This window comes from Gossypium hirsutum, chromosome A05 (assembly GCF_007990345.1).
Source record: "Gossypium hirsutum isolate 1008001.06 chromosome A05, Gossypium_hirsutum_v2.1, whole genome shotgun sequence".
Lineage (NCBI taxonomy): Eukaryota > Viridiplantae > Streptophyta > Magnoliopsida > Malvales > Malvaceae > Gossypium > Gossypium hirsutum.
In genome coordinates this window covers 47795644-47821918 of record NC_053428.1, presented here as the reverse complement: position 1 = coordinate 47821918, position 26275 = coordinate 47795644, and the positions used below count along the sequence as shown (strand labels likewise).

Sequence of the window (26275 nt, the reverse complement as noted above, 5' to 3'; positions counted from 1 at the left end):
CTGAACTCTTTTTACTCTTATAGTAACCTAAAATTACCACTATTTCACACACTTATCACTTATTTTGCAACTTATGCAAAATAGTCTCTTTAGGTGTTTTCATGCTAACACCTTTCACAAAAGTTGTTTATAAGACAACCAAGGCTCATTTTCTTCCATAAAAACTCAGAAAACAACACAAATTATTTCATGTAAAAACCCTAAACCCTTGATCATTTTTCAAGATAGCACCCTCATTTGAAAACTCATGCTTCAATGGTCTCAAAAGTACAAAAATATTTTAGAAAAGCCATTAGGATCACTTACCTGTGAGTGCTTCGAGTTGCTGCAAATTTTTTAAGCTTAAAACCACAAAAATGGATGATATTTTTAGCTAAGAAGAAATGGGAAATAGGGTGATATCATTTCCTTTTTCTATTTTCTATTTTAGTCAAAATTAGTCACCTAATCTGACCAAAAATTGAAATTTTTAACCACACATGTCTCCTATGGCCGGCCAACCTATTTCTAGGGGTCTAATTGCCCTTTAAAGGCCCCTAATTTAGGTTCTCTAGCTATTTAACACCTTTAGCTATCAATTTAGGACTTTTACACTTTATGCAATTTAGTCCTTTTTCACAATCAGGCTCACAAACGTCAAAATTAACTCACCAAATTTTTCATGTACTAATATGAACATGCTATGATTCCAAAATAATAATAAAATAATTTCTCCAACTTTGTATTTGTGGTCTCGAGACCACTATTCTGACTAGGCCCTAAATTGGGCTGTTACAACCAATCCGTTCTAATTGCTACAAAATGAGTTGAATTTGTAAGTCAATCAACAATCACCCAAATAGCATTTTTCTTACTTGTCGACAATGGTAACCCTGTTACAAAATCCATTGTGATGCAGTCCCATTTCCATTCAGGAATGTTAATAGGCTGAAGTAAACCAGTTGGAACCTGATGCTCGACTTTAACTCTCTGACATGTCAAACATTTAGCCACAAATTCCACTATATCCCTCTTCATGCCTAGCCACCAATATAGTTCCCGTAAATCTCGGTACATTTTTGTTCCTCCAGGATGTAATACGAATGGACTATCATGAGCTTCTCAAAGTATCAACTGTTTCAATTCTGAAACATTCGGAACACAAATCTAATTACGAAATCTCAGACAATCATGTTCATCAATGCTGAAATACTCTGCTACACCACTCTTAACTATTTCTTTTCTCTTCATTAGCTTGCCATCTTTTAACTGAGCTAACTTGATTTGTTCGAACATTACTGGTTTAATTCTTAATTCAGCTAATAAACCTCCATCATCACTAATATTAAGCTGTGCAAACATCGACCTCAATTCGATTGCAGCTTTTCTACTTAGTGCATCAGCTACCACGTTAGCTTTACCTGGATGATAGTCAATAACACAATCATAATCTTTTAAAAGTTCTGTCCATCGACACTGTCTCAAATCCAATTCTTTCTGTGATAGAAGATACTTGTGACTTTTATGATCAGTGTTGATGTAACATTTCTCACCGTACAAATAATGTCTCCAGATCTTCAAAGCAAAAATCACAACGGCTAGCTCCAAATCGTGAGTTGGATAATTATGTTCATGTGGTTTCAATTGTTGTGAAGCATAAGCTATCACTTTCCCACATTGCATTAGTACATATCCGAGACCATTTAAAGAAGCATAACTATACACAATAAAATCTTTTCTCGATTCCGGTAAAGTCAACACTGGTGCTTCGGTTAACATCTGTTTCAATGTTTCAAAACTTTTTTGACACTGCTCGTTCTAAATAAATGGAACATTCTTTTGCAATAATTTTGTTATTGGTAAAGCTATTTTTGAAAATCCATTCACAAACCTTTGATAATACCCAGCCAATCCGAGAAAACTATATACCTCTGACACATTTTTGGGAGTTTTCCACTGCATAATTGCTTCAATTTTCTTTGGATCCACTCTAATTCCTTCTGCTAATACCACATGACCAAGAAATACTACCTCTGACAGCCAAAATTAGCATTTACTCAATTTCCCATACAATTGTTTCTCCCGTAACGTTTGCAAAACAATTCAAAGATGCTGATCATGTTCAGATTCAGACTTTGAATATACCAAAATGTCATCAATAAAGACTACTACAAATTGGTCCAAATACAGCTAAAAATTTGGTTCATAAGATCAATAAAAGAATCCGGAGCATTTGTTAATCCAAATGGCATCACCAAGAATTCATAATGTTCATATTGAGTTCGAAGCGCTGTCTTTGTTACGTCACTTTCTTTCACCTTTAACTGATAATAGAACGGTCTTAAATCAATCTTCGAAAACACAGAAGCTCCTTTCAATTGATCAAACAAATCATCAATACGAGGTAAACGGATATTGATTCTTGACAATCACCTTGTTCAACTGTCGGTAGTCAATACATAACCGTATTAAACCATCTTTCTTTTTACAAATAACACTGGAGCTCCCCGGTGATATACTAGGTCGTATAAAACCTCGATCCAATAAATCTTGCAGTTGTACCTTTAACTCCTTCAACTCAGTTAGTGACATACGATATGAAGGTATTGACACTGAATCTATACCCGGGTGTACTTCAATCACAAATTCAACTTCCCGATTAAGAGGTAATCCAAGTAACTCTTCAAGGAATACATTAGGAAATTCACATACAGTTTGGATTTTATTACATTTACTTTCCACCGAATATGAATTAATAACATATGCTAGGAAAGCAGCACAACCATGATAAAGAAGCTTACTGGCTTTAATTGCCGAGATTATATGAACTGTTCCACTGGTTCGAATACCATTTACTTTAATCTGATCACCGCTTTCATTCTGAATAGTGAACTTCTTTTTATAACAGTCTAAAATTGCTCCATGTTCTGATAGCCAGTCCATACCTAGTATAATGCCAAAGCAGCGAAATGGCATAATCAATAAATCAACAAGAAAAATTCTATCTTGAATCACTAATGGACTTCTTCGACATATTCGATTCACTAACATTGTTTGCCCAGAGGACTAGACACCTCCACTATTACTCTAGACTATTTAGGTTTTAATTTTCCCATCTCTACTAGTGTCATATTAACATAAGAATGTGACGACCCCGGATCTATTAAAGCATAGACAGGTTCTGAATGTAATAGAAATATACCTATCACCACATCGAGTGCATTCCTTCTTCTCGAGTTCTTACAACATATGCGCGGGTTGGAGCTCTAGCTTCCGATTGTTGAGTGGCAACTTCACTTGTTCTTCTAGCACCTCCTCTACTCACTGAACCACCTCTACTTGACCCTCGGCCTCTGGAGGCAGATTCAGATCTCTATAATACCGTTGGTGCTGCTTTATCAATCTTTGGATAGTCTTTTACAAAATGATTAGTGGATCCACATCGGAAACAACCTCCAGTTAATCTCCAGCACTCACCCCGATGTTTATTCCCACAATGTTGACATTCTAAAATTTCAGTATTCCTAGATGGCCCTCTGATGCTACTAGTGGAAACTGTAATCTGTCTACCACGATTTTCGTCACTTCTATCTTATTAGAACCAAATCTTCCACCGCTTCAAAATTCTTTTGATATATTAAGTTGTGGATTAGAGCTTGTAGTTTTGGGACGCTTCCCAAGTGAATGAGAAATTTCAGGTTTTTTGTCTAACCCCAACACTTGTTCAACCATTTTGGCTCTTTTAATTAAATATGCAAATTCAGTAATCCGTAGAGACACCAACTATAGACATTTCATCACGCAGTCCTCGTAAAAATCATTTACATCTGTCAGCTTCAGTTGGTACAAATTTAGTTGCATATCTACGCAACTCTTTAAACGGGGCTTGTCGAGTTGGAGGGGTAGGAGTTATAGTAGATATAGTTTCTACTGCTCTTTGAAGAGCATTTATCACTCAAAGTATTTCTGTATTATCTCTTTCTCTAGTATCACTCCTTTCAACATTTGGCGGTTGATTACCTACCAGATTTACACTAGGTGTTTTAGATTCTGATTCATTCATATCATATGGTTCATCCTCTTCAATATACATTTCTTGATCAGTTTCTTCAATATTTTCACCGGATGTCTTTAACTAGAAAACAGAAATAACAATAATTCAGTATATATAAATCAACATCCAATCCCGAATCAAATTTAACTCAATAATGGCATGTACCTCTAGACTCATTTTTGTACTCAATTTGATCTTAGAATTGAATAAACCTGAATAGCTCTGATACCACTAAATGTAACACCCCCTAACACTTTTCTGACATCAGAATAGAATTACGGAGTATTATCAGTCACTATAGTTTATAACACGAATCAAAAAAAATTAAACTTTGTATAGTTAGTAATATATTTTATTAACCCTTTTTATGTACATTCAAGGCCTATGGAATATGTTAAGAACAAACCGAAACCCAATCAGAAGCTTATAAACTTTTTCGTAAGATTTCCAAAATATCTTTAAATGAACAGTACCACACGCTCATATGGTTTAGAGACATGCCCGTATGTCTCTATGACATGCCCGTGTTGTCACCCCGTGAGACTCACATGGCTAGGACACGCCCGTGTCCTCTACCTGTATACTTCTCTGGCTTGTTGCTCATGAATAAACTAGTTTCACACGACCAAGACATACGCCCGTGTGCTTTGCTCGTGTGGATTTATTTTCAATCCGAACCTAGTGTAGTTTTCACACCGCCATGCCATGCCCGTGTACTGTGGCAGTATGCTTCACACAGCTGAGACCACGTCCGTATCTCTGCTCGTGTGGCCATACCTGAGCATTCTGTTTACCAAATTTTAGATGCAGGAGACACTTGTCTACTCACATGCCTGTGTAAGGACCGTGTGTCTCACACGGTCTGATCACACACCCTTGTGCCATGCCGTGTAGACTCAAAATGAACCTTATAGACCAAGTTTACCAACCCTGCAAACTTCAATTACAAGCAATTTACAATCCAATCTTTCAACCAATTTATAACATGATTAAATGCATCCATTTCACATCAAATCATCAATATTACAATCCAACTCGAGTATTAGTAAATGTTTAACATAAAACTTCCAAACAGCATACTTTGTTACTAATTGAATCAATTCAAATTAAACTATATAAATGACCATAATATAAACATAAACTTTGCATTCATGGATTAACGATTATTAATTTTTATACTATTAACATTCTCATTCAAAATGATTTCCAAAAGATAACGTAGGTATATGCCATTTCTTAAAATAAAGTACGTCACCAAGTATTTGAGTTCGGGCTTGGCTTAGATGCTGAGTTGTTAGTCGCTTTCGTACCTAACTTGTGCACAGAACAAACCGTATGTTGAGTATTCACTCAGTGGTATTTCTACAAACCAACACTTAAAACAAATATTAACATAAAATGCAATTAAACTATTAATTTCAAATCTAATAGCATTACTAATATTCAAAGTTCTTTCTTAACGAAACATTCAGTTCAATAATATGTCAATCAATAACAGTATAATTTTCAGTACCGTAGCATAGTCATACAGTTTTCCAGTACAGTAAATTTACCCCTATTAACATAATTTAGACTTTTCCGGATATACGGATCCAACCAACACACCAGTACGGCACATTGTGCCTCATCGGCTTTGCCGAAGTAAACAGTAGCAGTACAGTACATAGTACCTCATCGGATTAAACCGAAGCATCGAAAACAGTACGACACACGAGGTACCTCACTAACACAAAGTCGAAGTAACAGTACGACACTATTAGTGCCTCATCGACCAATGGTCGAAGTATCCCAGTACACTTCCAATCCTATGGCATGCCAATTATATCCAACCTAGCCCGAGTTAATAGGGTATTCATTTCACTTAAATTTTCAGATAACAGTCAATATACATTGCAATTCAAGTATTCACAACTCAATTCGATTCAATACAATAATAGCATTACTTACCTCTATATTACTTACCATATATATATATATATAATAAATGCAGTAATAATTTTTAAGTTCGGTTTATAGAAATACAAACCATAATTCTCGGTTTACTCTTCGTCAACCTTCTCTTTTCCTTTCTTTGTCGATGTCTCTGGTACTATGTTAGCTACGGAAATTAAATAATTCATACTATTAATACAACAATAATTCACAATAAATAATTAAATTTCTATTTAATTCAAACCTCAATTTTCAATTTAATCCTAATTAACACTTTTACTTCTATCACTCAATTCATACTTCATACTATTCATTTTCCTATCATATTTACCTTAAACATTAGATATCCATGGTAAAACCCTAGTTTCAAGTTCCTTTCAATTTAGTCCCTCAAACATAAAACTTATAGCTTCCTTTTCAATTTAATCCCTTAATCAATTCTAACTTGAAATTTATTCAATTAAATCCCTAATTCAACAATTTTTTCAACATAACTCATGTCTAAAAATCATCTAACTTTCAAAATCAATTCCAAAAACATCAAAATTATAAAGAAAGGGACTTAATTGACTTACCAAATTAAGCTTGAGGCTTCAAAACCCTTATTTTCCCTTTTCTTTTTCTTTCTTTCTTTTTCTCCCCAATTTCGTTTCTTCTTTGTTCTCTTTTTCTATTGTTTCTTTATTTTATTTATTTTATTTATTTTATTATTTTATTAAATTATTAAATTATTAAATTATTATATTATATTATTAATTATTAAGTATAAATATATGTATATTATACATACACATGGAATAATATTTTCCATACATTTGGCACTATTCCCTTTTATGGGTTATTTGCTAATTTAATCCCTTCAATTTTATTTAGTCTATAATTAACTTTTTCACTATATTCAATCTATTCCTTACACTAAATTAACCTTAATTCAAGCTAATTCACTTAACTAAAATCTAACTAATCACTCAACTAGCTTCGTAAATATTTCTAATAAATATTTACGAACCTGATTTTCTGAAATAATAAGCCAGAAACATGATTTCTGATACCCGTAAATTTTGGGTCATTACATATCAAAAATAGGGAATTGACCCAATGGTTAGTCATTAAATATATAAGCTTGAAAGTTAGTTGGAGGTCCCAAGTTCAAGTTTCAACTTTTATAAAGTAAATTAATTTTTTTTTGCAAATTCCTTTTTTTATGTGTTGGCATCCAAGTTTAGTAAATCTTGGTATAAATACAATTTTTTATCAAAATAATCAGCCTTTTAATCCATTTTCTTCTACCTTAGCTTTCCCTAACCCCCTTTTCTTCTCTTCATCTTTATTTTTTTTCCTTTTCCCTTTTTCCTCCATTGTTGTCTTTGCCTACACCTCCCATTTTATCATATTCTTCTTCTTCCTTTTGCATCAAGATTGTGCACCATCTCCTTTGCTACATTACTATAATTTTCCCTCAATTAAATTAGCCCTAAATCTGAAATTTTGAACTCCAAGATCTATCCCAAACATCGCCTAGAAGTGCCATTGCCATTTCTCTCGACTAGCTTGTGTAAGGCTTATGTGTATTTTTCCAGATTTTAGGGATTTTAGGGATTTTAGATGGTTTTAAATGTATTTTTCCAGATTTTAATGAGGTTTCAAATCATTTTAAAATTCAGCCCCAATTTCAGCCACCATGGGCAGTGGTGCGTGTGCATATGTGTAGAATAGGGGGCTGTTTTGTTTCTTGAATCTTGGCCAATTAATTCCAACCTTAATTTGAGTTCTTGAACCATCCTAATCATCTATTAAACCTAGGGAAAAAATGTTCTTGATCGTTTGGGCATTCAAACCTCACAAATCGGGAAGCATAAGTGTGGTTAAGTGTAAAATTAATTGTTGCTTCGACATAATTGTATGATAAATGCTATGGATTGATTAAATGAAAGAATTGAATAATTATTAGCCACTAATTTTCTAGTATATTATGGAATTAGGTGCTTATCCAAACGCCTTGAATCAACCGTAAAGCCAAAGAATGATCGTACTACGATTCACATCGATACGAGGTAAGGAATCGAACTAGTTGAATTCGTAAAGTAGTGTAACACCCCAAATCCAGCCTAGACGTGATGGTGGCGATGTCACATGAATTGGAATTTGAAATCAAATGTATCAAGTTAAAATCGTTTCTATTTATTAGCTTTTATTCATCTTTCATTCCTTTGAAAACTACTTCTTCATTGATTGATTCGTTTAAAAACATATTTTGTTGATGAAGCTTTTAAAATAGTGATATTTAAAGAAAATAGTTCGCATGTTAGGAAAATGCCGTTTTGAACTAAACCGAGCTTTTTTTGAGTTTGTAGTTTAAAAATCCATGAAAACAGTGAAAATTCAAAGTAAAAGCAATAGTCCAAAAGTCCAATTTACATCGAAAATAACCTAGAAGATAAATAGGAAATAAATACCATAACTGAAATTAAAATAGTTCAATAATCATGTGGCCACCGTCAAGTTCTTTGCTGCACCGATCCGTCTAAGTATAGGGATTACCTGTACAGATAAAATAGAAAGGGGTGAGTTTACGTAAACTCAGTATGTAATCCCCACAGAAAACTTGCATACATTCAAGCAACAGTTATCAGTTAAATGCAGTCTGGGCCTAAGCCCGTTTGAGTTTCAGTAGCAGTTTGAGCCTTAGTCTATTTCAGTTTCGGTATCAGATATGCATTAGAGCCTAAGCCCATCACAGTAACAGTAGAAGATATACATTAATCAGTAACAGAATCCTACTCAACCAGCTTTTACACACCATCTCCGTCCATCCTTGCACTCTATGTGGGGTTTAAAACACTCACCCATCCCTATACTCCAAGTAGTACAGAATGCGGCACATAATCAGTAAATTACAGTTGAGCTACCAGATAATAGGCTTGAGAGCCTTTCAGTAAACTTCCTCCAAATATCAACATCCCAACCCAATAGAATGCAACATCCAGTATATGACATGCTAATACATGAATATCAGTTATACATACATTTTAGCATTCATTCATATAATCATCATGCTCAGTACACACATTATATATACAGCTCACATATTTAAGGGTCTAAGTAGTGCTTACTGACCTTACGGTAGTTTCACAGTCGACTTGGGCGACCCGTGAAATCTTAGAACACATTTCAGTTAAATGGGCTCACACGCCTATGTGGCTTGCCCGTGTGGGTCTACACACCCGTGTGGCCCATACGGCTCAATTTGGCCTTGGCTGTGTGGAACACACAGCCTGGCCCAAAACCCCACACACCCATGTGGACTACCCATGTGGACCCACACGCCCGTGTGGCCTACAGGCCCAAATCAGTTTAGCCCGTGTGTTGCATGCGGCCTAACTCTCCATCACACGGCCGTGTCTTGTGCTCACAACCTAGCCTCGTCAATCACACGCTTGTGTTATGGTTCACAGTCTACCACACAGCCTACACACGACCTTCTGGCATTGATAGAAAGGTTTTCGACTTTTACTGAAAACGCTTTTTCTTGCGATTCGAGTACACACCTGGTTCATTTTTTATGCAAAACCACTCCCAAGCCTCCAGAAACCTAAAAATTAACAACCCAACACTTAATGCCAAACTTAATTCACAACTAAATCGTAACTACAAAACCAATACTAAAATTCAACACTTACACAATTACCCCGACGATTCGATTACGATTCTGAACGAGAGAAATCATTAATCTCCTGATTTGCTACTATTAAAACACCAGTTTGTTACTAGGTAGAAAAAGAAAAATATTTTAATAGCTCTAAGAAAAACTCTCCCTACTCAAAACAAAAATACCATCCTCACTTACCAATGAGTACGACTACTATGACCAGGGAAGCAATACTTTCGAAAAGACAAAAAGGTGATGTCGAAAGAGGAGAAAAAAACAATGGTTGGGAAAGAAAAAGAAAACAGCGAAGGAAGAAGGGAAGAAATTTTTGACATCAGAATTATTTTGGGGATTTAGGAGGAAAGAGACAAGATAACAACAAACCAAAATTATGCTCTCATATCCCTAAATTTTCTCCCCCACTAACCCACTCAGAATCTTGACTACTTTAAACTCCTACATGACGCTAATAACAAAAATAATTCCCTTGCTTACGCAAGAACTCGAACACAAGACCTTCAGCAAACTAACCCTCCACTTAACCACCACACCAACAGGCCCATTCTAATATCAACCAATAACAAATAAACTTAAGCCTACTGAGCAAGGATAAGGCTTAAGTTAGAAAAATACCAAAATTTACCAAATGCAAGGCTTGAACTTTGGACCTTACACACACACACCCAGAACACTTAACAGTTAAAGCAGATACACAAATTTATCACATTTCAACAAAAGCCGAAATAGAAATTTTGGGGCGTTACAAATAGTTATTAATTCGACAATTGGTTTGAAGCCATAAGTGGGTAATTCGGATTTGGTTAAGTGGTAAATTGATTTAATTTATACTTAATTTTGGTTTAGGATCGTATAAAGGTTTATTAAGGAAAATTGGAAGATTCACTAGGGTGCTGCGAGAAAGTGAAAAATAAGGTGTGGGTCATAAACTCATAAAATTTGTTTGATAATGATAAATGTTAGGTTATATTTGATAATTAGCTTGCTGATTAGTTTGGCATACTAGCCAAAATATTAGTTTCGCGAGTGGCTGAACTAGGTACATTTCGAGCCTTAAAAAATTGATGTGTTGGCAAAATTGCTATTTTGACAATATAAATGTGTAATTGAGATTGTTATGCATAGTTGTATTATGTGGTATGAGAATGTTTGATGGAATGGTATGAACTGTTAAGATATTAATTTTATGCACGATTTAAATGTATGAAATATTTACTATGATATATATACATGAGGTTGCTATTGGTGCATAATGAAATTCGTAAAGTATGTGAATTGAACAATATTGATGGATACCATCTTAATGGTAATTTGAAAATTGGAACATTGTTTCCTTTATCTGAAAGTATGTGATTATTGAGGACATGTTGAACATGTCAAATAAAAGTAAAAATTATTGAAATGTGATTGTGTATGAATTTGTATGACAAATTGTATGTGCATTGGGATGGGATTTTATGGTTGATGGAGGAGTTTCGTGGAGTACCAGCGGCATATTAAGTCTGTATATATTTTTAGTCAGTGCACTAAATTTGAAGTACCGAGGGGATTGGCGATTATATCGCATTATATATTTGGCAGTTTCACTACATTATTGATTATTGGTGGTTTTACCATATCTAGCATTATTCACATATGTTGGAGTTCGGCAGACGGGTTCTTGAGAACTCATGGTGTGTAGCGGATGGTATGGGTAGGATCTCACATGTGCATTTTTCACTATCATATGCATTTGAAAATTATTATTTTTAATGTTTGATTGTTCTATCGGTACCTCTATGAAATTGCCTGTATGAATGCTTAATACTCGTTTAGTCTCACACTGAGCTTGTTAAGCTCACCCCATTATCTCAACCTCTCAGGTAATGATTGAACTTTGGACTGGAATTGGCATGCAGACGCATGGCAGACTTCGAACTTTACTTCATCATAGTATTTTAACTTAATTATATTATTAGGTTATTTTATTATTATTATTTGGTTTTGGATTGTAAAGTTTCTTTAAACTGTGGTTTGGGACTGTTTGAGATTTTAGGATTTTTCATGCATGCATGACATATATTTTGTATAGATACACATTTTTATCATATGTTTAAATGGACTATGCATGATATATGACTAAATTAATAATTTGACTAGTAATGGTACATTTCTACTACTAAAAAGATAACAAAATGATTTTTCAAAAGCAACGCCATCAGTAAGGCTTTACAAAAACTCACATAATTCGCTAATTTGATCTAAGCATGGTTGGACTAAGTAAATGGATGTTTTTCAAAGCTAACAATAGAAACCACAGTTTTATAAAATGAAGTACATAAGGTTTTTAACTATCATTAGGGTAAGTTTGACACTAAGGTGTCCAGGGTGGCCTTCCCAATTCAACCATAATGTTTAGGCCGAGTTTGAGAGGTTACATTTAGTGGTATCAGAGCCTTGGTTCAAAACCTCAGACTGAGATTTTAAATCTACTTAATTTTGTCTGCATGCATGCATACATGAAAAGGGAAAATCTTGGGGGAAACAAACCATAATGGATTTGGAAATTGTTTATACAGGAAACGACAAAGTTCGAAGGTCCGATGCCAAGTCCATAAAAATAATACTGAAAATCTATTAAGACTATAGAGACTATTGCATAAAACTTTTATAAAAGAATTATAAAATGTGAGTGCATAAAAGACTAAAACAAGGTACTAAAAGCTCTTACTTGTAAAATTGTAGTCCATAAAACACCAAAATGAATGCACATAGAATGATAACTCATGGTAGGAGGGGTTGTAAGGGGCAACCTTTGAGGGCTCCGGTTGAGTCAACTGCATCATTAGGGCCAGAATTGGGTAATGAATAGAATGAGGTTAACAGTGAACCCACCACTGAGGGCCGAAATATAGAAACTAAGAATGTGAATGATGACCATGTTGGGAATGATCTAGTAACTCAGGCTTTATTGATGGCTTTCAATAGGGTTGTTAGGGCTCCAATAGGATGTGTTAGTTTTTGGACGGTTACTAAAAGGCTCCGCTCTAGTGGGGCAGAATTGTTTAGGGGTATTGCTGGTATTACTCCTACTGTGGCTGAGTACTGGATGGAAACTACTAAACAAATTTTGGAGGATTAGGAATACACTTAAGAGCAGAAACTTAAGGGTGTCATGTCTCTGTTAAGGGACGAAGCATATCAATGGTGGCAATCAATGGTTAGAGGAATGCTGCCAGAGCGTATTGATTGGGCTTATTTTCAAGAGGCCTTTCAGGGTAAGTATGTGGGCCCTCATTATGTGGAGGCCCAATGGTTGGAATTTATTGAACTTAAACAAGGAGACAAGACAGTTTCTGAGTATGAGGCACAATTTCTAAGGTTGAGCCGTTATGCAGCTAGTATGGTCGCATCTGAGCAAGAAAAGAGTTTCTATTTTTAGGAATGTCTAAGGTATGATCTCAAGGTTCACGTAGCTCCACACCAAGAGCGTGTGTTTAAGGCTTTGGTTGAGAAAACCAAAATTATTAAGGAGATTAAATGCGTAGAGCTCGAGAGGAAAAGGAAACGGAGGGATTATCCCAAAAGAGAAACGGGCCTTAATGGCCCAAATCCGCGACCTATTAAGCGGGCCAGAGAGGCTAGGTCATCGCAGAATAGGGAAGCAGTAGACCTTAGAGAATGGCAGATTCATGTTTTCCAGTATTGTCAGAGGCATCATCCAGGCCAGTGTTGGAGGAGGATGGGTGCTTGTTTGGTATGTGGTTCAATAGAGCATAAGATTAGGGATTGTCCTTGTCATCAATATCAGGTGCAAGCTCTGGCTCATAATCAAGCCCTAGCTGTAGGTCAAAATAAGAGAGGTAATCAATGTGCTCAGAGGGGCTGTAATCAGAATCGAAATTAGAATGGTAATTGGGGCTAGAGAGCACCAGCACAAGGTGCGAACCGAGTTGAGGCAAGACAACCTACCTTGGTTTATGCAACTAGGTGCCAGGATGATAGAGATACGTCTGATGTAATAGCAGGTACCTTCACTATTTACTCGATACCCTATTTTGCTTTGATTGACATAGGATCTACCCATTCATATGTTGCTTGTAATGTGGTTATAAAATTGGTGATTATGGTAAAGGAAACCGAAAACACTGTAATTGTAGTTAGTCCTTTAGGATCCTCCACACTTGTGAATAAAGTTTATAAAAGATGTCCTTTAGAGGTTCAAGGAGAGGTATTCATTGCCGATTTGATGGAACTTCCTTTCAATGAATTTGATTTGATTTTGGGGATTGACTGGTTGGTTGAGTATTAAGTTCGATTAGATTGTGCATTGAAGAGGGTGACTTTAGTGACTGAGTCTGGGAAAGAAGTTATTATGGTAGGGGAACGTCAGAATTATTTATCTAATATAATCTGTAACAGCCCGGTTTTAGCTAATCAGAACAGTAGTCTTGCAACCACAAATACGAGATCAAAAAAATATTTTAATATTATTTTTGGTGTTTATAACATGTGATTATATATGTGTGAAAATTTTGTGAGTTAATTTTATCGTTTAATAGCTCAATTTGAGAAAAAGGACTAAATCGTGTAAAATGCAAAAGTTGCATTCTACTTGTTTAAAGTGCTTAATTTCCATGGATTTTTAAATAAAAGGTCCTTATGTTATGAATAAACCATTGATAGTGGGAATGGACATAAATGGGCATTAAATGGATGTTATTAAATGTTTTATATTAAGGTTAAAATTGTAAATTGGTTAATTAAGTTATATTAAATAAAACAAAAGCATTTTCATCTTTATTTTCCTTCATTTATAACCGAACATCAAAAGAAAAGAATCCAAAGATGATGTTTTAGGGTTTGGCCATGTTGACGCTCAATTGAAGGTCCGTTTTTCTTCCGTTTTCAATGATTTCTATGTTTTTGTAATCGTTGCTTTGAGTACTAGCTAGCTCGTGCTTTAATTTTCAAATTTTTTAAAGATTTTATGAGTTTCCATTGATGAATCTATGTGTTTTTGAGTGTTTGAAGATGAAAAATGAAAGCTTGGTGTTTGATATACATGTTTCGTAAAGTGATTTTTAGTAAAAATGCATATTAAGGATTAATTTGAGAAATTTGTAAATTAAGGTGTTGAAATGTGAAATAAATGAAAAATATGGGCTGCTAGGAACCTATATGAAATTCGGCTAGCTTGGTTTTAATGAAATTTCATGAATTTTGTGTATTTATGAAATAATGACTAAATTGAATAAATGTGAAACTTTAGGGGCTAAAGTGTAAAAATGCCAAAATAGGTATTTTTGGATGAAATTGAATGAATAGGAATTAAATGATTTAATTTTGAATTCATATAGATCCTAAAAGAAAGAAAACGGGTTTAGATCGGAGAAATCAAAAGTTGTTGAATAGTTGACTGATACGTCAATCCCTAATACGAGGTAAGTTTATATGCAAATAAATGTCTTTAAATTGAATTATACATGTTTAATTGTCATTGAATTTCTATGAATGTTGGACGAGCAAATACGAGTAAGAATCGACAGAGTTATGACATCTGAAAGTTCCGTACGAACCTTAGGAATAGTATAGAATACAAATGTCATGACATTAGGTTATTGAGATGTGATTACATGTAAGAGCATGTATAGGACATTGGCATTGTATTGTGATTACGTGTAAGACCATGTCTGGGACATTGGCATCGTTATTTGATTTCGTGTAAGACCCTGTCTAGGACAGTGGCATCGATATGTGATAACATGTATGACTATATCTAGTATATGGCATTGTACAAGTTATATGCGATTGTCGAGTATCCTTAACGATTCTGAATGGTTCAACAGGCAAAGTCAAGTCGAGAAAGAATATAGAATGAGTTAAGTGACTCAGGTACGTAAGAGATTGATACGAGTATTAAAAAGGAAATATCTGATGAATTCAATTATGATATTGAATATGTGTACAATGAGAAATGTTTGTGAACTTGTATATGTTTAGTTATGCTTAGCATATTTGAATTGATATGCAATTATTTATATGATGACTTTATTTGTATATGGCTTACTAAGCTTTTATAGCTTACATTTTGTGTTCTTTCCTTATTTTTTTTAGATTATCGAAGCTAGCTCAGACTCGGGGATCGTCAAGAAACATCATCACACTATCGATCATCTTGTTGGTACTTTTGAAGCTTATGGTATATGGCATGTATAGGCTAGTAGTTTGATGATAAGTTTTGAGATATAATATTAGCCATGAGATTTGGCTTGTAAATGATGGTGTGTATGGCCATTTAAGTTCGCTTGAATTATGTGTTTGATAAGTGATATATGTTATTTATAAATTACCATGTGATTTGGCATGTTTGCCATGGTTGTTAATATGGCTAAATGGTTGCTCATTTGGCTAGTTATAAATTGATGTATTAATGCTTGAAGAATGGTATATTTTGGTATCATTTATAGATGATGAATGGATATGTTTGAGAAGAATGATTTAGTTGATGGAAAAGTGATAAAAATGCATTTAGAAGTTACGTGAGTTTGATGATTGTGGCATATTGATTTGGTATGTTTTTTGTTATGGATTTGAGTAGTGAAATGGTTGATTATAAACTGGCATGAATTGTTATGAATTGGCATGTTTTGGCTACCTATAAATGTATTGAAATGGTACCATTTTGATTGCTAGGATTGCATGAGAAAATGGTGGCAAATTGGCTTTGCAAATAGCTTATTTTGTCCACACGGGTAGAAACACGGGCGTGTGCCTCAGCCGTGTGTGACACACGGTCATGCTATATGGCCGTGTTTCCCCTAGGGTAGCCCTTCGAATCAAGTCAATATACCCTACAGGAATGACATAGCCTAGACACACGGGTGTGTCTACTGGCCGTGTGTGACACACAGACTGGCACATGGGCGTGTGGCCAGCCGTGTGACCCAAGTCAGTAACCTCTCCAAATTTCCTACGGCCAAGGCACACGAGCATGTCTCCGACCGTGTGGTGCAAGTCAGTATGTATGCCCTATTTTCACACGACCTAGACACACGGGTGTGTCTGAGGCCATGTGAGGCACACGGCTTGTTCACACGGGCGTGTGACCCGTTTGAAATTTTTATAAGTTTCTCAAAGTTTTCAAATGATATTGGTTTAGTGCCGAACCACTTCTAAGCATGTTTTATGGTCTCGTAGAACCTTATAAGGGACAATATGATTATGTTAGTTTGATATTTATGTGAAATTGAATCTTGTATGAGAAATGTATATTATATGTTATGCTTTGATCAGTAATGTCTCGTAACCATATTATGGTGACGGATACGAGTTAGGGGTGATACATAATCTCTACTTTAGTAGCAGAAAAGATGGTTCAAAAAGGGTATGAAGCGTTTTTGGCTTATGTCTGATATGCAAGCTTCGTTGACCTTGTAGTTGAAGGTATCCATACAGTTAGGGAATTTCCCAATGTGTTTCCTCATGAACTGCCAGGGTTACCTCCAGAGAGGGAAGTGGAATATGGAATTGAGTTGTTGCCCGGAATGGCACCGGTGTTCATCGCTCCCTATCGCATGACACCAAAAGAGCTTAAGGAGTTGAAGGTGTAGTTGCAAGAACTATTGGATAATGGTTTTTTAGACCCAATGTTTCGCCATGGGGTGCACCAGCTTTATTTGTAAAGAAGAAAGATGGAACCTTACGGTTGTGTGTTGATTATCGGCAACTGAATAAATTAACTATCAAGAATAAGTACCCTCTACCAAGGATTGATGACTTATTCGATCAGTTCAGAGGTGAAACTGTCTTTTCCAAAATTGACTTAAGATCTGGGTATTACCAACTCAAAGTGAATGAATCTGATATTCTCAAAACTGCTTTTAGGACTCGTTATGGACATTACGTGTTCCTTGTCATGCCTTTTGGGTTGACCAATGCACCAGTAGCCTTTATGGATCTTATGAATCGTGTCTTCCAACCTTTCCTTGATCTGTTCATTGTAGTTTTCATTGACGACATCTTTGTTTACTCCAAGACAGAAATCAAACATGATGAGCATTTAAGAGCAGTTTTGTAGATACTCCATGAAAAATAACTTTTTTCCAAACTTAGTAAGTGTGAATTTTGGTTGAAAGAAGTGATTTTTTAGGTCACATGGTATCAGCTAAGGGTATTCGCGTAGATCCCAGGAAGGTTGAAGCTATATTAGATTGGAAGTAACCAAAGAATGTTTTAGAAATTTAAAATTTTTCTGGGTCTTGCTGGGTATTATCGAAGGTTTTTCAAAGGTTTTTCCTTAATAGCAGTCCCATTGACTAAGTTATTGAGGAAGAATGCTCCATTTAAGTGGGAAGATGAACAATAAGCTAGTTTTGAAAAGTTAAAGTCCGTGTTGACAAAGGCTCCCGTCTTAATTCAACCGGAATCTAGTAAGGAATATGTTGTGTATAGCGATGCTTTGCATGTTGGGCTTGGTTGTGTTCTAATGTAAGATGGTAAAGTTACAGCATATACCTCAAGATAACTTAGGCCACATGAATGTAATTACCCGACTCGTGATTTGGAGTTGGCAGCTGTTGTTTTTGCTCTCAAAATTTGGAGACACTACTTGTATGGTGAGAAGTGTATTATTTACACTGATCACAAAAGTCTCAAATATCTACTCACCCAGAAGGAACTTAATTTGAGGCAGTGGAGGTGGATTGAGTTGTTAAAGGACTATGATTGTACGATTGAGTATCACCCTAGAAAGGCTAATGTTGTAGTTGATGCCTTGAGCAGAAAGGCAATGTTTGATTTGAGGGCTATGTTCGCTCACTTAAGTCTTTTTGATGATGGGGGTATCTTTGCTGAATTGCAAGTAAGGCCTACGTGGGTTCAGGAAATCAAGGATAAATAGAGTTTGGATGAAACTCTAACAACTTAGTTTAAACAGGTCGAGGATGGTTCGTTGAGGACTTTGGGATTAATTCTGATGGAATTTTATGCTTTAAGGGGAGATATTGTGTACCTAATGATCAGAATTTGAGACAGTCCATACTTCAGGAAGCACATAACAACCCTTATGCTATACATACTGATAGTACTAAGATGTATCATGATTTGAGGGAAGTGTATTGGTGGCCGGGTCTTACACCTGAAGTGATTGAATTTGTATCCAAAAGTTTGACTTGCCAGCAGGTTAAAGCTGAGCGTCAGTTTCCATCAAGGTTGCTCCAACCGATTCGAATTCCACAGTGGAAGTGGGAGAGAGTGATAATGGACTTTGTTAGTGGGTTGCCCTTAACGCCTACTAAGAAAGATTCAGTTTTGGTTGTGGTCGATAGATTGACTAAGTCCGCCCATTTTGTTCCTGTTCATGCCGATTACTCTCTCCAGAAGTTAGCTAAGCTTTATGTTTCTGAGATAGTGAGTTTGCATGGTATGCCAGTGTCGATTATTTCAGATCGGGATCCTAAATTAATATCTCGATTTTGGAAAAAGTTGCACGAGGCTTTGGGTACTAGATTAGATTTCAGTATGGCTTTCCATCCACAATCTGATTGTCAGTCAGAAAAGGTCATTCGGATATTGGAAGATATGTTGAAGAGTTGTGTAATCATCTTCTAAGGCAATTGGGAAGAGCATTTACTGATGGCAGAATTTGCCTATAATAACAGTTTTCAGTCAAGTATCCAAATGGCACCTTACGAAGCTTTTTATGGTCGCAAATGTCGCTCGCCTTTATGTTGGACTGAAGTGGGCGAAAGGAAGTTGATTGGTCTAGAATTGGTTACAGAAACTGAGGACAAAATTCGATTAATTCAAGAAAGATTGAAGGCAGGTTCTGATAGACAGAAGTCATATGCCGATTTGAAGCGCAAGGACATTGAGTTCAATGTGGGGGATTTCGTTTTCCTTAAAGTCTCTCCATGAAAGAAAGTTTTGAGATTTGGTCGAAAGGGCAAGTTAAGCCCTAGATCCATCGGTCTTTATCGAGTGCTTAAAAGGTTGGTTCTGTGGCTTATCAACTGTAGTTGCCACCTAGTTAGATTGTATTCACGATGTGTTTCATGTCTCAATATTGAGACAGTATCAATCTGATCCCTCGCATATTGTTCCAGTTGAGGAGATTGAGGTTAGACCGGATTTATCATTTGAAGAGGAACTGGTTCAAATATTAGAACGTGAGACCAAAGTGCTAAGATGAAAGAAAATTCCATTAGTTGAAGTGCTGTGGAGAAATCATGGCATCGAAGAGGCTACTTGGGAGCCGAAGGACTCGATTCTGCTTTAGTATCCTCATCTCTTCGAAACAGGTAATTTCGAGGATGAAATTTCTTTAGGGGGTAAAACTGTAACATCCCAAATTTAGCTCCATAAAATTTAGAAATATATCAAAAATAGGGAATTGATCCAATGGTTAGTCATTAAATATTAAAGCTTAAAAGTTAGTTGGAGGTCTCAAGTTCAAGCCTCAACTTTTACAAAGTAAATTAATTTTTTTTTTGCAAATTCCCTTGGTTTTTTTTATGTGTTGGCATCCAAGTTTAGTAAACCTAGGTATAAATACAATTTTATTATCAAAACAATCAGCCTTTTAATCCAATTTCTTCTACCTTAGTTGTCCCTAACCCCCTCTCCCTCTCTTCATCTCTATTTTTTCCCCATTTTCCTCTATTGTTGTCTTTGCCTACACCTCCCCTTTTATCATCATCTTCTTCTTCCTTTTGCATCAAGATTGTGCACAATCTCCTTTTCTATATTTCTGAAATTTTTCTTCAATTAAATTAGCCCTAAATCTAAAATTTTGAACTCCAAGATCGATCCCAAACATTGCTTAGAAGTGCCATTGCCATTTTTCTCGACTAGCTTGTGTAAGGCCTCTTCTCTCTCCAATTTCTTAATTAATCTTGTCCATTAAAAACCTAAATTTCTAGATATGGAATTTATGAGATTTTAAATGGTTTTAAATGTATTTTCCTAGATTTTAATGAGGTTTCAAATCATTTTAAAATTTACCCCCAATTTCGACCACCATGGGCGGTGGTGCGTGCGCATATGTGTAGAATAGGGGGCTGTTTTGTTTCTTGAATCTTGCCCAATTAATTCCAGCCTTAATTTGAGTTCTTTAACCCTCCTAATCATCTATTAAACCCATGTCAATTAGGGAAAAACATTCTTGATCGTTTGGGCATTCGAATCTCACAAATCGGGGAGGGTAAGTGCAGTTAAGTGTAAAATTAATTGTTGCTTCGGCATAGTTATAGGGTAAATGTTATGGATTGATTAAATGAAAGAATTGAATAGTTATTAGCTACTGATTTTCCAATATATTATGGAATAAGGTGCTGATCCAAACACCTCGAATCAACCGTAAAGCCGAAGAACGATCGTATGTAAGATTCGTATCGATACAAGGTAAGGAATCGAACTAGTTGAATTCGTAAAATAGTTATTAATTTGACAATTGGTTTGAAGCCATAAGTGGGTAATTGGGAGTTAGTTAAGTGGTAATTTGATTTAATTTATACTAAATTTTGGTTTAGGATTATATAAAGGTTTATTAAAAATTGGAAGATTCACCAAGGTGCTGCGAGAAAGCGAAAAATAAGGTGTGGGTCCTAAACTTGAAAATTTTGTTTGATAATGATAAATGTTAGGTTATATTTGATAATTAGCTTGCTGATTAGTTTGGCATAGTAGCCAAAATATTAGTTTTGCGAGTGGTCGAACCAGGTACGTTTCGAGCCTTAAAAAATTTATGTGTTGGCAAAATTGCTAGTTTGACTATATAAATGTGTAATTGAGATTGTTATGCATAGTTATATTATGTGGTATGAGAATGTTTGATGGAATGGTATGAACTGTTGAGATATTAGTTTTATGCATGATTTAAATGCATAAAATATTTACTATGATATATATACGTGAGGTTGCTATTGGTGCATAATGAAATTTGTAAAGTATGTGAATTGAATGATATTGATGGATACCATCTTAATGGTAATTTGAAAATTGGAACATTGTTTCCTTTCTCTAAAAGTATGTGATTATTGAGGACATGTTGAGCATGTCAAATACAAGTGAAAAAGTATTGAAATGTGATTGTGAATAAATTTGTATAACATATTGCATGTGCATTGGGATGGGATTTTGTGGTAGACGGAGGAGTTTCGTGGAGTACTGGCGACATATTAAGTCAGCATATATTTTTAGTCAGTGCACTGCATTTGGAGTACCGAGGGGATTGGCGATTATATCGCATTATATATTTGGCAGTTTCACTACATTATTGATTATTGGTGGTTTTACCACATCGAGCATAGCTCACATATGTTGGAGTTTGGCAGACGGGTTATGGAGAACTCGTGGTGTGTAGCGGATGGTATGGGTAGGATCTCACATGTGCATTTTTCACGATCATATGCATTTGAAAATTATTATTTTTAATGTTTGATTGTTCAATTGGTACCTCTATGAAATTGCCTGTATGAATGCTTAATACTCGTTTAGTCTCACACTAAGCTTATTAAGCTCACCCCATTATCTCAACGTCTCAGATAATGATCGAACTTAGGATTGGAATTGACATGCGGACGTATGGCAGACTTCAGACTTTACTTCGTCATATTATTTTAACTTAATTATATTTTTAGGTTATATTATTATTATTATTTGGTTTTGGATTGTAAAGTTTCTTTAAACTGTGGTTTGGGACTATTCGAGATTTTGGGGTTTTTCATGCATGCATGACACACATATTTGGTATAGATACACGGTTTTTATAATATGTTTAAAAGGACTATGCATGATATATGACTAAATTAATAATTTGACTAGTAATGGTACATTTCTACTACTAAGAAGATGACAAAATGATTTTTCAAAGGCAACGCCGTCAGTAAGGCTTTACAAAAACTCACCTAATTCGCTAATTTGATCTAAGCATGGTTAGACTAAGTAAATGGAAGTTTTCCAAAACTAACAATAGAAACCACGATTTTATAAAAAGAAGTACCTAAGGGTTTTTAACTATTATTAGGGTAAGTTTGACATTAAGGTATCCAGTGTGGCCTTCTCGATTCAACCATAATGTTTAGGTCGGGTTTGGTAGGTTACATTTACCATGTAAGGTCTCGACCTCAACTTTGAATGTCGCAACATCAAGTGATCGAATGCCCTTCTTGTTGAGGAAGCTGTAACATCAGCCTATGGATGGCACGACATCAAGTCCAACGGAGCACAATTGTAAAAGGTAATCTAAAGGCATTTGGGGTTAATGTTCCACTAATTAAGTTTATAATGAGGGATAATTATGTAAATATTAGATTAATATTATTAAGATTATAAATACTACTTTTGAAGAGAGTTAGAGGGGGTTAGAAACTTAGGTCAATTTTTTTAGATTAAAAAAAACTTGATATTTTTGCTGTAGTTTTTTTCCTTAAAAATATTGTTAAGACTATTTTGTAAGTTTTTTATCTTTCAACACTTTCTTTTCAATTTCGTTTCTTTCGTTGTTTGATTAATTATTTTAGAAGTTGGGCTTTCGATTGTTCGATTGATTGAAGCACTCTTTACATCAAATCAAGTATTTCAGTGATAATCTTAAACATTTCTTAACTTTTCAATTTCAACATTTTTCTTCTTTGATTATTGCATGAAATTGAACTATTGTTACAATTGCCTAATGGGTTTGCACTAAAATTCTTGAGTGATTGATTAATTGAAATGTTAGCTTGGGAATGTTAAGTTTAAAGACTAAACTATAAATTTTAAACTAAATTGAATAAAATGAAAAACTTAGAATTGACAACTTTAAAGGACAATTTAGATAGGTGAGACCGAGAAGAGACCTTATCGCATAGTAATTTAGTTAGTTTGGTTTAATTGAGTAAGGCCAATAGGTTAATTTGATTAAATTTCTTATTTGAATTAAAATTGAGATCGAAAGGTGATGTTTTATTAAATAGGAAAATTAGGAATTAAGTTCTCTAAATCCTAAAATTCACTACGAGCATGGATATTGATCAACCACTATTGTTGCTTAGTTGTTAAAACTGTTAATTGGATAATTGCATATTTAATCCTTTACATTTAGGGAATTTTAAAAACTCTTTATTTTTGGATTGTTGTACTAATATGTTGCTTGAGTAGCTTAGTAGAGTTTCCTATACATGCGTGTTTGTTCTAATTGATTTAGTTACTCGATCTCTCTTGGATTTGATCCCTGGAATACTTTATGTTTCATTGTAACATTTATATTACAACTCGACCTGTCACACTTACAGTACACACTGCACTTCTTTATTTATTTGCATATTTCCTTACTCGATGTACGTATACAGAGATGCGATCAACAGGTATTATTGATTCACTTTTACATTTTGATGTCACATTATGCATTAACTAGCTTGATTTGCTATGAGGGTTCTAGAAAAAGAGGTTTTCAAAATTTAGTGGTGTTCTTTAAGGCAACTCTAAAATGTCTACAATAATGAACTTATTACTGGAAGACATATCTTGACGCATATTGCCCTTAACTATGCAATAGGCTTACGTGCTGGCTATAAGATTCATAATCTCTTAAATTGGTTAATTCTTCCGCAACATATGAGAGAGATGCATTGATAGCCAATTGTTATGCATTGCCTTAAGGTTAATGCTGATGTTGCACTAGACTTAAACGAGCGAGTTGTTGGGTTAGAAGCCATCATGCGGAATAGAGATAGCATGGAGCTTGGAGGATACACAAGGCTTCCATGCGAGTGTGCGCAAGTTATTTAGGTTATGGCTTATGCAATTTTCATGGGCTAGGAGCTTGTTCATGAAATGGGTCTTAAAAATATTATTGTTGAATTTGATAATTATCTTATATATTTTTAAAAGTAATATCTTATAATTACTAAGTTAACTCATGAAAGCTAGGTTTATCTTTATTTGTTTAATGAGGCTCAAACTTTTGTAGGTTTTATTTTATTTTATTAATTTTGTTTATAAACCTAGATTGGCAAAGTTTGTTATCGATGTGCTTCATGTTGCATGGATCTTAGATGTAATGTTGAGCTTCGGTTTGTACTTCATTATTCAACTAAATTTTATAAACTTGTAATTGCGGATGTACGTTTTTAAAGAAAAAATTAAATATTGTCATGTTCAAAAATAAATTTGGTAAACTATTGAAATAGTCACTTTTGTTAGCTTCAAGTTACTTTTTAGTCACATATGTATTGAAATGTTACGTTTTAATCACTTACATTATCGTGTTGTAACATTTTAGTCACTTAGATGTTAACTGTTATTAATGGTGTGATAGTAAGCTGACGTGGCATGTTAAATAATCATTTCAAACGAAAATTTTAGGTTAAATTATGCGATTGGTCCTTTTTTTGTTTTGAGCAATTTAATTTTTTCTTTTATGTTCTTTTAGTTTTCCTTTTTTTTTCTTTATTTTCCATTCTTTTCTACTTGTTACCTAAAATTTTTGAAGGTTGGAGAAGAAAGTGGTGGTGTCACAAGGGCACTATTAGAGATTCCGAGAGGAGGAAGAGACGAAGGAATGGTGCTTCGAAAGAACGGAATGAGACTAGACGAATTATTTGCAGCAGCCCTAGTGGGAATGGGGAAGGAAATGGAGGAAGGACTGACTTGACATGAAGGAATTGTACTTGGAAATGCAGAAGATAAAGGACTAGGATTTTGGGAAGAATATGGGGTAATTTTAGCTAAATTGATTGCTATATCAATCGGAGGTGGCTTACATCCCTAAACAACAAATCCAATGAAAAACCAAAACTAATCAACACATTAATGCTCAAGAGGATTATACAGGAAAAACAAAAGCTGATCAAGAAAATTTGTTCACAGTCCAATTAATAAAGTTTCAGTTCCAACAGTTATTGTCTTTAAGTGGGAACTATTGTTTTCATGTATGACTTTCTGTTGATTTTTCCAATATTCCAAGCGATCAAACAGAAGCCAAACCAAACAGAAATAAAGCAAATCAAGTAAAAAAAACCCAGAAAGCATAACCAAACTAATTAAAATTGGTATGGGAACCAGATCCAACTAAATTACAACTAAAACAAAATGAGTAGAGAAGGAAAAGAGTTGCATTTTGTTTGAACAAATCTACCCTTTTGTGAGTAGTGAAAAGAAGAAGAGAAGGGTAAATTAGGTACCTTTCGATAAGTGGTGCCATCATTTTCAACAACCCAACCAGCCTCAACACAAAGAGCTTTGAGGACCTCATTGTTATCACAGTGCTTGGGTAGATTATAATTTCATTGAGCTCTCAGCCCAGTATATATCTTAGCAGCGATAGCTCTTCTACTCCTCTCCCTTCTCATGTTGTTTTCTCTCTCCCTCTATGACGGCTTCCTCCTTTGTGCTGGTGCCGGCATTGACCTATCAGCTTATTGGTGTCCACTTTCTCTAGAAGTAGAAGTGAATAAAAAATAAAGAAAAAATAATATAAAAGAAGAAAAATTAAATTACTTAAAACGAAAAATATAAGGATCAATTATATATTTTAACCTAATATTTTCATTTGAGATAATGATTTAACAAAAATTAATAATTCAATGACTAAAATGTTACAATACGATAATATAAGTGATTAAAACGTAACATTTCAAATATAAATGACTAAATTATAACCTGAGTCAAACAAAAATGAC

At 34.8% G+C, this 26275-nt stretch overlaps 1 long non-coding RNA gene across 1 annotated transcript; it reads right to left on the bottom strand.

The window, feature by feature from the left end:
• Window positions 1-8319: 8319 nt before the first annotated feature.
• On the bottom strand, window positions 8320-26070 carry LOC121229171 (uncharacterized). Its single transcript, XR_005926817.1, has 2 exons — window positions 25778-26070; window positions 8320-8506 (listed from the first exon to the last, which is right to left on the bottom strand). It is a non-coding gene; the product is annotated as an uncharacterized lncRNA (long non-coding RNA).
• Between the last annotated feature and the right edge of the window lie 205 nt (window positions 26071-26275).